This window comes from Ranitomeya imitator, chromosome 6 (genome assembly GCF_032444005.1).
Source record: "Ranitomeya imitator isolate aRanImi1 chromosome 6, aRanImi1.pri, whole genome shotgun sequence".
Taxonomy (NCBI): Eukaryota; Metazoa; Chordata; class Amphibia; order Anura; family Dendrobatidae; genus Ranitomeya; species Ranitomeya imitator.
In genome coordinates, this window is record NC_091287.1 from 525,637,136 (window position 1) to 525,649,718 (window position 12,583).

Genomic DNA, 12,583 nt, shown 5'->3' on the forward strand with positions numbered 1-12,583 from the left:
TGGCTAGCAACTCTCGGTTGCCCACATCATAATTACGCTCAGCAGCAGAAAACTTCCTGGAAAAGAAAGCACATGGTTTCAACACTGAGCAACCAGAACCTCTCTGTGACAAAACCGCCCCTGCTCCAATCTCAGAAGCATCAACCTCGACCTGGAACGGAAGAGAAACATCTGGTTGACACAACACAGGGGCAGAACAAAAACGATGCTTCAACTCCTGAAAAGCTTCCACGGCAGCAGAAGACCAATTAACCAAATCAGCACCCTTCTTGGTCAAATCGGTCAATGGTCTGGCAATGGTAGAAAAATTACAGATGAAGCGACGATAAAAATTAGCAAAGCCCAGGAACTTTTGCAGACTTTTCAGAGATGTCGGCTGAGTCCAATCCTGGATGGCTTGGACCTTAACCGGATCCATCTCAATAGTAGAAGGGGAAAAAAATGAACCCCAAAAATGAAACCTTCTGCACACCGAAGAGACACTTTGATCCCTTCACGAACAAAGAATTAGCACGCAGTAACTGGAAAACCATCCTGACCTGCTTCACATGAGACTCCCAATCATCTGAGAAGATCAAAATGTCATCCAAGTAAACAATCAGGAATTTATCCAGATACTCACGGAAGATGTCATGCATAAAAGACTGAAAAACAGATGGAGCATTGGCAAGTCCGAACGGCATCACTAGATACTCAAAATGACCCTCGGGCGTATTAAATGCCGTTTTCCATTCATCTCCTTGCCTGATTCTCACCAGATTATACGCACCACGAAGATCTATCTTAGTGAACCAACTAGCCCCCTTAATCCGAGCAAACAAGTCAGATTTCAATGGCAAGGGATACTGAAATTTAACAGTGATCTTATTAAGAAGGCGGTAATCAATACATGGTCTCAGTGAACCATCCTTCTTGGCTACAAAAAAGAACCCTGCTCCCAGTGGTGATGACGATGGGCGAATATGTCCCTTCTCCAGGGATTCCTTCACATAACTGCGCATAGCGGAGTGTTCAGGCACAGATAAATTAAATAATCGACCTTTAGGGAATTTACTACCAGGAATCAAATTGATAGCACAATCACAATCCCTATGCGGAGGTAGGGCATCGGACTTGGGCTCTTCAAATACATCCTGATAATCAGACAAGAACTCTGGGACCTCAGAAGGAGTGGATGACGAAATAGACAAAAATGGAACATCACCATGTAGCCCCTGACAACCCCAGCTGGATACCGACATAGAGTTCCAATCCAATACTGGATTATGGGTTTGCAGCCATGGCAACCCCAACACAACCACATCATGCAGATTATGTAGCACCAGAAAGCGAATAACTTCCTTATGTGCAGGAGCCATGCACATGGTCAGCTGGGTCCAGTACTGAGGTTTATTCTTGGCCAAAGGTGTAGCATCAATTCCTCTTAACGGAATAGGACACCGCAAAGGCTCCAAGAAAAACCCACAACGTTTAGCATAATCCAAATCCATCAGATTCAGGGCAGCGCCTGAATCCACAAACGCCATGACAGAATACGATGACAAAGAGCATATCAAGGTAATGGACAGAAGGAATTTGGATTGTACAGTACCAATGACGGCAGACCTATCGAACCGCTTAGTGCGCTTAGGACAATCAGAAATAGCATGAGTGGAATCACCACAGTAGAAACACAGACCATTCAGACGTCTGTGTTCTTGCCGTTCAACTCTGGTCATAGTCCTATCGCACTGCATAGGCTCAGGTTTAATCTTAGACAATACCGCCAAATGGTGCACAGATTTACGCTCGCGCAAGCGTCGACCGATCTGAATGGCCAAAGACATAGACTCATTCAGACCAGCAGGCATAGGAAAACCCACCATGACATCCTTAACCCTGCTGTTCTGTTAGGTCAAAAATGACCGTTTTTGAAATTCTATAATGTTATAAAAATTCAGCGTGTGATTCTGAGACTTGAGGCTCCCTGACTTTTCGTCATTAGGGGGGTACTCTCTGTGGGAATTTTTTTTTTTTAAATTTTTGTTTACTTTATTTGGTACAATTTTTTATACACTTGTACTGTTCGGTCAAAAATGACCGATAGGCCTTTATTCAGCTCTCCAGACAATTTTTGACAAAAATAAAGGTGCTATCACCTCATTTTGAACTATATATTGCATCTACTACTATTTATCAATGTATCTGACTACTTTTGGTCAGAAAAGATTTACACATACCAACATTTTCAAGTTGCGATACAGCCGACGGATTCGCTTCCAGTATAGCTATGCGCAATTTATTTCACTGGTTTTTATTTACCCTGCTGTTCATATAGATCTAGTTCCATTCAGTTGTCAACATTTCATATTGTAAATCATGATTTTCTGATTTTCCATGTGTTTGCTGGTTGTACAGTATTACACTATGCAATGCTGTCCTAAGCAGAATTCACCTAAAGTGTTGTACTGTGAGCTTTTTCCTGCTGCAGGGTGGTGTCTGCTCTGATCTTATCTGTAGACAGATAACATAGCAGTGTAGAGTTTCAGTTCAGCTGGAGACAACACAGAGTGAGCAGAGGTTCAGACGTCAGAGCTCTGAAGTCCCATTTTTACAGGTATGTTACAGATAAATTATTCTTTTATTCTAAAATTATTCAATATTCTCACTGCTGTGATAAAATGGATGATAGGGGGTTAGCATTAGGGTTGTGTAGACTCAATGTCTGCTTATGAGTACATATTCTCACTGCTGTGATAGAATGGATGATAGGGGGTTAGCATTAGGGTTGTGTAGACTCAATGTCTGCTTATGAGTACATATTCTCACTGCTGTGATAGAATGAGTGCATGCCTCATTTTTGTTTGCGACGCTCCAGCACCATAATCACAGGGCATATCTCAATGTGTGACGGGACGTTATTGTGTGTATTGTTGCGAAATTGTTTTGATTTTTTTTTTCATTCATTGTTTATGGATATATTTTATTTTTTCATTCAACAGTGATGCCTTACAGCATGAGAAGAAGACACTTCACCCAAGCTGAATTGGAGGAGTTTATAAACGACTCCGATACAGACGAGGATGTCCCACCTGAAAATGTCTCCGAAGAGGAGGACAACATTAGTCAGGATGAAGATATTGCCGAGAACTCGGATTCTGAGGGTGAATCTGATGTGGAAACCCCGACAACCGGTCTGACGCAAGAAATCAATTCAAAAAACAAAGATGTCGTTTGGAAATTGCAGCCTCCTGCTCCGACTGGTAGAAGGTCTTCATCAAATGTCATCACAGATACTCCAGGTCCCACTAGATATGCAATTGCTAGAATTGATGACATTCAATCGGCATTCCTATTATTCATAAATATAGCCATGCAAAATATACTTATCCAAATGACAAACATTGAGGGAAAAAAGGTTTATGGCAATAAATGGAAGAACTTCGATGTGACGGCTATGAATGCTTACATCGGGTTACTTCTATTAGCTGGAGTATACAAATCATATGGAGAGTCCACTAAAAGTTTGTGGAATTCGGAAACGGGGCGCCATATATTTAGGGCCACCATGTCTTTAGAAAGATTCCACGAAATTTCCAGAGTTCTACGGTTTGATGACAAAACGGATAGATCTGAAAGAAGAAGCACAGATAAACTTGCCCCAATTAGGGATTTGTGGAGTAAATGGGTCGAGATACTCCCAAAATGTTATAATATCGTAGAAAATGTCACTGTTGATGAGCAGCTGGTGTCATTTAGAGGCAGGTGCCCATTCAGGCAATACATTCCAAGTAAACCAGCAAAATACGGTATAAAAATCTGGACTCTGTGTGACAGTAAAACATCATATGCTGCAAATGTTCAAGTATATATTGGAAAAAACCCTCTAGAAAGACCTGAAAAAAACCAAGGCATGAGGGTAGTTTTGGACTTGACCCATGGACTCAAAGGGAGAAACGTTACCTGGGACAATTTCTTCACATCCTACCAATTGGGGCAGATGTTACAAAAAAACAATATAACTATGCTGGGTACTGTACGAAAAAATAAACCTGAACTTCCACAGGGTATCCTCAATAAGAGAGACGTACACAGTTCAATGTTTTATTTTACAAAGGACACTACGGTAGTGTCGTACGTTCCCAAAAAAAATAAACAAGTTATCCTCATGAGCACCATGCACCATGATGCAAAAATAAGTGAGAGAGATGACAGAAAGCCAGACATGATTCTTCACTATAACGCCACTAAAGGTGCTGTTGACACATTAGACCAGCTTGTAGGCACGTATACATGTAAAAGAAAAGCAAATAGGTGGCCTATGATTCTCTTTTACAACCTGATCGATGTATCTGCCTATAATGCCTTTGTATTGTGGCGGGAAATAAACCCCAAATGGCAAGAAAAAGAAATTACACAAACGACGGCTTTTTATTGAGGAATTGGGGAAGTCTCTCACTAATCCATATGTAAAAACACGGCCACGAAATCCAAGAAATGAGAGTGCAGAAAAAGTGGCCCGACAAATTCGAGAGCATGGTGGAGACGGCGAGCCAACAGCTTCGACCACCACTGATACTGAAACGGCTTCCACCATCGCAACCAGCTGCAAGCGAAAAAGATGCTCATTCTGTCCAACGTCCAGTAACCATAAATCTAATATTATGTGTTGCAAATGTGCAAACCAGCTGCAAGCGAAAAAGATGCTCATTCTGTCCAACGTCCAGTAACCATAAATCTAATATTATGTGTTGCAAATGTGCAAAATACTTGTGCAAGCGTCATGTAAATTATACATGTGATCAATGCAAGTAATACATTGATCGCATTTATCATTTGTTTTTGACAAAAAAACTTTTTTTTTTTTAAAGTTTGTATATAGTTTAGAATAAAGAAAAGTTTTTATGTGCAATATGAAGCAAATATTGCAAAAAATGTTAATTTATTTGATTCAAAAAATAAAAGTTTTTGATTTAATTTTTCATCTGATTATTGAAAACCATGTTCACATACAGTAAAACAATGCAACAGGTAATCAAATAACACTTGAATTAGGTACAAATCACAACTTTGTTAGGTCCGGTCAAAAATGACCGGGAACAGTATAAGTGTATAAAAAACAACGTTTTTTGCCATTTTATAGAGAAAAAAGCTTTTTTTTTTTTTTTTTGCCTTTGAAAAAAGTATATCTACATAATGTTTGATATTATTACTTATAGTTAACATTTAGATCAAGATTTTTTTTTTATCTGCAAAAATAATCAATTTTTACAAAAATCGAAAAAATACCATGTTCCCTTTTGGATATAAAAAAAATATAAAACAAGCTTTGTATTTATTTTTTTTTCTAGTATTTGAACAACCATCTTCACAAGCAATATAATAGTGCAAAAACTGTTTAAAAAAACCACTTAGATTAGCTAAAAATGATTATTTTATAAGGACAGTCAAAAATGACCGGGAACAGTACAAGTGTATGTGAAATCTAAACAGAACAGCAGGGTTAAGAGCCTCAGAGAGACCCTTTCTGAACATAGCTGCCAGCGCAGATTCATTCCACAGAGTGAGTACTGACCACTTCCTAAATTTCTGACAATATACTTCTATATCATCCTGACCCTGGCACAAAGCCAGCAAATTTTTCTCAGCCTGATCCACTGAATTAGGCTCATCGTAAAGCAATCCGAGCGCCAGGAAAAACGCATTTACATTACTCAATGCAGGGTCTCCTGGCGCAAGAGAAAATGCCCAGTCCTGAGGGTCGCCGCGCAAAAAAGAAATAATAATCAAAACCTGTTGAATAGGATTACCAGAAGAATGAGGTTTCAAGGCCAGAAATAGCTTACAATTATTTTTGAAATTAAGAAACTTAGTTCTATCACCAAAAAACAAATCAGGAATAGGAATTCTTGGTTCTAACATAGATTTCTGATCAATTGTATCTTGAATCCTTTGTACATTTGTAACGAGATTATCCATTGAAGAGCACAGACCCTGAATATCCATGTCCACACCTGTGTCCTGAAACACCCAAATGTCTAGGGGAAAAAAAAGACTGAAGACAGAGCTGAGAAAAAAAAATGATGTCAGAACTTCTTTTTTCCCTCTATTGAGAATCATTAGGTTGGCTCCTTGTACTGTTATGTAGGAAATCCAGTGACACAGTGTGCCAGCAATCAGAGCACATACAGTGAATAGATAATAACCCAAAAACAATAGAACGAGCTCTGAGACGTGGAATCTCTGTAGACCGCAATACCTGAACCTATCCTATACACAACTAAAGGCAGCTGTGTATTGCGCCTGTCACTACCTATGCAACTCGGCACAGCCTGAGGAGCTGACTAGCCTGAAGATAGAAAAACAAGCCTGACTTGCCTCAGAGAAATACCCCAAAGGAAAAGGCAGCCCCCCACATATAATGACTGTTAGCAAGAAGAAAAGACAAACGTAGGGATGAAATAGATTCAGCAAGGTGAGGCCCGATATTCTAGATAGAGCGAGGATAGCAAAGAGCACTTTGCAGTCTACAAAAAACCCTAAAGCAAAAAACCACGCAAAGGGGGCAAAAAAGACCCACCGTGCCGAACTAACGGCACGGCGGTGCACCCTTTGCGTCTCAGAGCTTCCAGCAAAAACGAATAGACAAGCTGGACAGAAAAGGTAGCAACAAAAGCAAAGAAACACTTATCTAAGCAGAGCAGCAGGCCACAGGAAAGATCCAGGAGCTCAGGTCCCACACTGGAACATTGACAAGGAGCAAGGAAGACAGAATCAGGTGGAGTTAAATAACAAAGCAGCCAACGAGCTCACCAGAACACCTGAGGGAGGAAGCTCAGAAGCTGCAATACCACTTGTGACCACAGGAGTGAATTCAGCCACAGAATTCACAACAATAAACCTCGAAATTCCGACATATGTATATAGTTAACTGTTTCCTGCCTTTGCTGCCTTAAACCCGTCTAGGGTTATTTCTTAAAGGGATCCCTTTGATGACCCAGGATCCCTATTGTTTTACATTTTTCTTTTTGCACATAGTTATCATTGTTTCAAAAGACTGTCGAATCATGGACAGTGAATGATTCACGAACTGGTTTGTAAATAGTTTGTACCTTCTTAAAGGTGCTCCCTACTGGTTTTACAAAGGAAGAAGACTTTGCGAAGACACGATTCCAGATGACGACGTGGAAGTTTCTTGAGTCTTGCAGTTCCTTAGTGACTTGATGATTGTTGTACTACCTCAGAGAAGACTGATTTTCCCCTCTTAAAGGGAATGTTTTTTGTTGCTTTTTGATAATGATGCCTTAAGTAGTAACGTTTGCATAAGTAGATGCCATGTAGCTAGAGAGCTAGAAAGTGAACCCGTAGGGGTTAGTGAGTCTGAGAACCATAGAGAGATGGTTTGCCGTGTGTTGTGAATTCTGTTATCGAACTCCCTCCTGTGGTCATGAATGGTACTTCGGCGAGTTCTGTCCATGGACTCCCTCTGGTGGCTGTGAGTGGAGCTGCTGGTTCTGAGGTTCCTTCCACAGGTGACCTAGTTTATTCTTTGGCTGGCTGCTCTATTTAACTCCACTCAGATCGTTACTCCATGCCAGCTGTCAATGTTCTAGTACTGGTTCAGTTCGCTCTTGGATCTTTCTGGTGACCTGTCTACTTCAGCAGAAGCTAAGTCCCTGCTAGTTTATTTGTTGTTCTTTGTTTTCTTGTCCAGCTTGCTATCATGATTTTGCCTTGCTAGCTGGAAGCTCTGGGATGCAGAGTGGCACCTCCGCACCGTGAGTCTTTTTGCACACTCTGCGTGGTCTTTTTGTAGTTTTTTGTGCTGACCGCAAAGTTACCTTTTCTATCCTCAGTCTGTTTAGTAAGTCTGGCCTCCCTTTGCTGAAACTTGTTTCATTCCTGTGTTTGTGACTTTCATCTTAACTCACAGTCAATATTTGTGGGGGGCTGCCTTTTTCTTTGGGGAATTTCTCTGAGGCAAGGTAGGCTTTATTTCCTATCTCTAGGGGTAGTTAGCTCTTAGGCTGTGAAGAGGCGTCTAGGCAGACTTAGGTACGCTCCACGGCTATTTCTAGTGTGTGTGATAGGATTAGGGGTTGCGGTCAGCAGAGCTCCCACTTCCCAGAGCTTGTCCTGTGTTAGTTTAACCATCAGGTCATTCTGGGTGCTCCTAACCACCAGGTCCATAACAGTACAGCTGGCCCAAAGTGTTAATGCATCTCAATAGAGGGATAAGAGTACTTCTGAGACCATTTTTTTTTCTCTGCAGTGTGTTTTGTCTTTCTTTTCCCCTTAACCTCTGGGTGGTTCAGGACACAGGTGTAGATATGGACATTCAAGGTCTGTCCTCTTCTGTGGATCATCTTACTGCAAGGGTACAAAGCATTCAAGATTTTGTAGTTCAGAATCCGATGTTAGAGCCTAGAATTCCAATTCCTGATTTGTTTTCTGGGGATAGATCTAAATTCCTGAATTTCAAAAATAATTGTAAACTGTTTCTTGCTTTGAAACCCCGCTCCTCTGGTGACCCCGTTCGGCAAGTAAAAATCATTATTTCTTTGTTGCGTGGCGACCCTCAAGACTGGGCATTTTCCCTTGCGCCAGGAGATCCTGCATTGCGTGATGTAGATGCGTTTTTTCTGGCGCTTGGATTGCTTTATGATGAACCAAATTCAGTGGATCAGGCAGAGAAAATCTTGCTGGCTTTGTGTCAGGGTCAGGATGAAGCTGAGGTGTACTGTCAGAAGCTTAGAAAGTGGTCTGTGCTTACTCAGTGGAATGAGTGTGCCCTGGCGGCAATTTTCAGAAAGGGTCTTTCTGAAGCCCTTAAGGATATTATGGTGGGATTTCCCACGCCTGCTGGTCTGAATGAGTCTATGTCCTTGGCCATTCAGATCGATCGGTGCTTGCGTGAGCGCAAAGCTGTGCACCATTTGGCAGTATTCTCTGAGCAGAGGCCTGAGCCTATGCAATGTGATAGGACTTTGACCAGAGCTAAACGGCAAGAACACAGACATCAGAATGGGCTGTGTTTTTACTGTGGTGACTCCACTCATGCTATCTCCGATTGTCCTAAGCGCACTAAGCGGTTCGCTAGGTCTGCCACCATTGGTACGGTACAGTCTAAATTTCTTTTGTCCGTTACTCTGATTTGCTCTTTGTCGTCCTATTCTGTTATGGCATTTGTGGATTCAGGCACTGCCCTGAATTTTATGGACTTAGAGTTTGCCAGGCGCTGTGGTTTTTTCTTGGAACCCTTGCAGTATCCTATTCCATTGAGAGGAATTGATGCTACGCCTTTGGCCAAGAATAAGCCTCAGTACTGGACTCAATTGACCATGTGCATGGCTCCTGCACATCAGGAGGATATTCGCTTTTTGGTGTTGCATAATCTGCATGATGTGGTCGTTTTGGGGTTGCCTTGGCTACAGGTCCATAATCCAGTGTTGGATTGGAAATCAATGTCTGTGTCCAGCTGGGGTTGTCAAGGGGTACATGGTGATGTTCCATTGCTGTCAATTTCATCTTCCACTCCTTCTGAAGTCCCTGAGTTTTTGTCGGATGTATTTGATGAGCCCAAATCCAGTGCCCTACCTCCTCATAGGGATTGCGATTATGCTATTAATTTGATTCCTGGTAGTAAGTTTACTAAGGGCCGACTGTTCAATTTATCTGTGCCAGAACACGCCGCTATGCGGAGTTATATAAAGAAGTCCTTGGAGAAAGGGCATATTCGCCCGTCATCATCACCGTTGGGAGCAGGGTTCTTTTTTGTGGCCAAGAAGGATGGTTCTTTGAGACCTTGTATTGATTTCCGCCTTCTTAATAAGATCACGGTCAAATTTCAGTACCCTTTGCCGCTACTGTCTGATTTGTTTGCTCGGATTAAGGGGGCTAGTTGGTTCACCAAGATAGATCTTCGAGGGGCGTATAATCTTGTGCATATTAAACAGGGCAATGAATGGAAAACAGCATTTAATACGCCCGAGGGCCATTTTGAGTACCTGGTGATGCCATTCGGGCTTTCAAATGCTCAATTTGTGTTTCAGTCCTTTATGCATGACATCTTCCGAAAGTACCTGGATAGATTTATGATTGTATATTTGGATGATATTTTGGTCTTTTCGGATGATTGGGAGTCTCATGTGAGGCAGGTCAGAATGGTGTTCCAGGTCCTTCGTGCGAATTCCTTGTTTGTGAAGGGGTCTAAATGTCTCTTTGGAGTTCAGAAGGTTTCATTTTTGGGTTTCATTTTTTCCCCTTCTACTATCGAGATGGACCCTGTTAAGGTTCAGGCCATTTATGATTGGACTCAGCCTACATCTGTGAAGAGCCTGCAGAAGTTCCTGGGCTTTGCTAATTTTTACCGTCGCTTCATCGCTAATTTTTCTAGTGTTGTTAAACCGTTGACTGATTTGACCAAGAAAGGTGCTAATGTGGTCAACTGGTCCTCTGCGGCCGTTGAGGCTTTTCAGGAGTTGAAGCGTCGTTTTTCTTCTGCCCCTGTGTTGTGCCAGCCAGATGTTTCGCTCCCGTTTCAGGTTGAGGTTGATGCTTCTGAGATTGGAGCAGGGGCTGTTTTGTCTCAAAGAAGTTCTGATGGCTCGGTGATGAAACCATGTGCTTTCTTTTCTAGAAAGTTCTCGCCTGCTGAGCGCAATTATGATGTTGGCAATCGAGAGTTGTTGGCTATGAAGTGGGCATTCGAGGAGTGGCGACATTGGCTTGAAGGAGCCAAGCATCGCGTGGTGGTCTTGACGGATCACAAGAATTTGACTTATCTCGAGTCTGCCAAACGGTTGAATCCTAGACAGGCTCGATGGTCGCTGTTTTTCTCCCGTTTCGATTTTGTGGTTTCATACCTTCTGGGCTCTAAGAATGTGAAGGCTGATGCCCTTTCAAGGAGTTTTGTGCCTGACTCTCCGGGTGTTCCTGAGCCGGCTGGTATTCTCAAAGAGGGGGTAATTTTGTCTGCCATCTCCCCTGATTTGCGGCGGGTGCTGCAGAAATTTCAGGCTGATAGACCTGACCGTTGTCCAGCGGAGAAACTGTTTGTCCCTGATAGATGGACTAGTAGAGTTATCTCTGAGGTTCATTGTTCGGTGTTAGCTGGTCATCCTGGAATCTTTGGTACCAGAGATTTGGTGGCTAGATCCTTTTGGTGGCCTTCCTTGTCACGGGATGTGCATTCTTTTGTGCAGTCCTGTGGGACTTGTGCTCAGGCTAAGCCCTGCTGTTCTCGTGCCAGTGGGTTGCTTTTGCCCTTGCCGGTCCCGAAGAGGCCCTGGACGCATATTTCCATGGATTTTATTTCAGATCTCCCTGTCTCTCAAAGGATGTCGGTCATCTGGGTGGTTTGTGATCGCTTCTCTAAGATGGTCCATTTGGTACCCTTGTCTAAATTGCCTTCCTCCTCTGATTTGGTGCCATTGTTTTTCCAGCATGTGGTTCGTTTGCATGGCATTCCGGAGAACATCGTCTTGGACAGAGGTTCCCAGTTTGTTTCGAGGTTTTGGCGGTCCTTTTGTGCTAAGATGGGCATTGATTTGTCTTTTTCTTCGGCTTTCCATCCTCAGACAAATGGCCAAACCGAATAAACCAATCAGACTTTGGAGACATATCTGAGATGCTTTGTTTCTGCTGATCAGGATGATTGGGTGTCCTTCTTGCCTTTGGCTGAGTTCGCCCTTAATAATCGGGCCAGCTCGGCTACTTTGGTTTCGCCTTTTTTCTGTAATTCTGGTTTCCATCCTCGTTTTTCTTGAGGGCAGGTTGAGCCTTCGGACTGTCCTGGTGTGGATTCTGTGGTGGACAGATTGCAGCAAATTTGGACTCACGTAGTGGACGATTTGACATTGTCCCAGGAGAAGGCTCAATGTTTCGCTAACCGCCGTCGCTGTGTTGGTCGGCCCTTCCAGCTTCTTTTGCCATCCATAATGTGTTCCATAGGTCGTTATTGCGGAGATACGTGGCGCCTATGATTCCCTCCGTTGACCCTCCTGCCCCGGTGTTGGTCGAGGGGGAGTTGGAGTACGTGGTGGAGAAGATTTTAGATTCTCGTATTTCGAGACGGAAACTCCAGTAGCTGGTCAAGTGGAAGGGTTATGGTCAGGAAGATAATTCCTGGGTTGTTGCCTCTGATGTTCATGCTGCCGATCTGGTTCGTGCCTTTCATTTGGCTTGTCCTGATCGGCCTGGGGGCTCTGGTGAGGGTTCGGTGACCCCTCCTCAAGGGGGGGTACTGTTGTGAATTCTGTTATCAAACTCCCTCCTGTGGTCATGAATGGTACTTCGGCGAGTTCTGTCCATGGACTCCCTCTGGTGGCTGTGAGTGGAGCTGCTGGTTCTGAGGTTCCTTCCACAGGTGACCTAGTTTATTCTTTGGCTGGCTGCTCTATTTAACTCCACTCAGATCGTTACTCCATGCCAGCTGTCAATGTTCTAGTACTGGTTCAGTTCGCTCTTGGATCTTTCTGGTGACCTGTCTACTCCAGCAGAAGCTAAGTCCCTGCTAGTTTATTTGTTGTTCTTTGTTTTCTTGTCCAGCTTGCTATCATGATTTTGCCTTGCTAGCTGGAAGCTCTGGGATGCAGAGTGGCAC

At 43.0% G+C, this 12,583-nt stretch overlaps 1 long non-coding RNA gene across 1 annotated transcript in view; it reads left to right on the top strand.

Annotated features, from left to right (window-relative positions):
* Positions 1-3,293, top strand: part of LOC138641510 (uncharacterized) — a 35,461-nt gene extending 32,168 nt beyond the window's left edge. Inside the window, exon 3 of the long non-coding RNA XR_011313890.1 lies at positions 2,982-3,293. This is a non-coding gene — a long non-coding RNA (uncharacterized lncRNA). The remainder of the gene's footprint in view (positions 1-2,981) is intronic.
* The last annotated feature ends 9,290 nt before the right edge of the window (positions 3,294-12,583 follow it).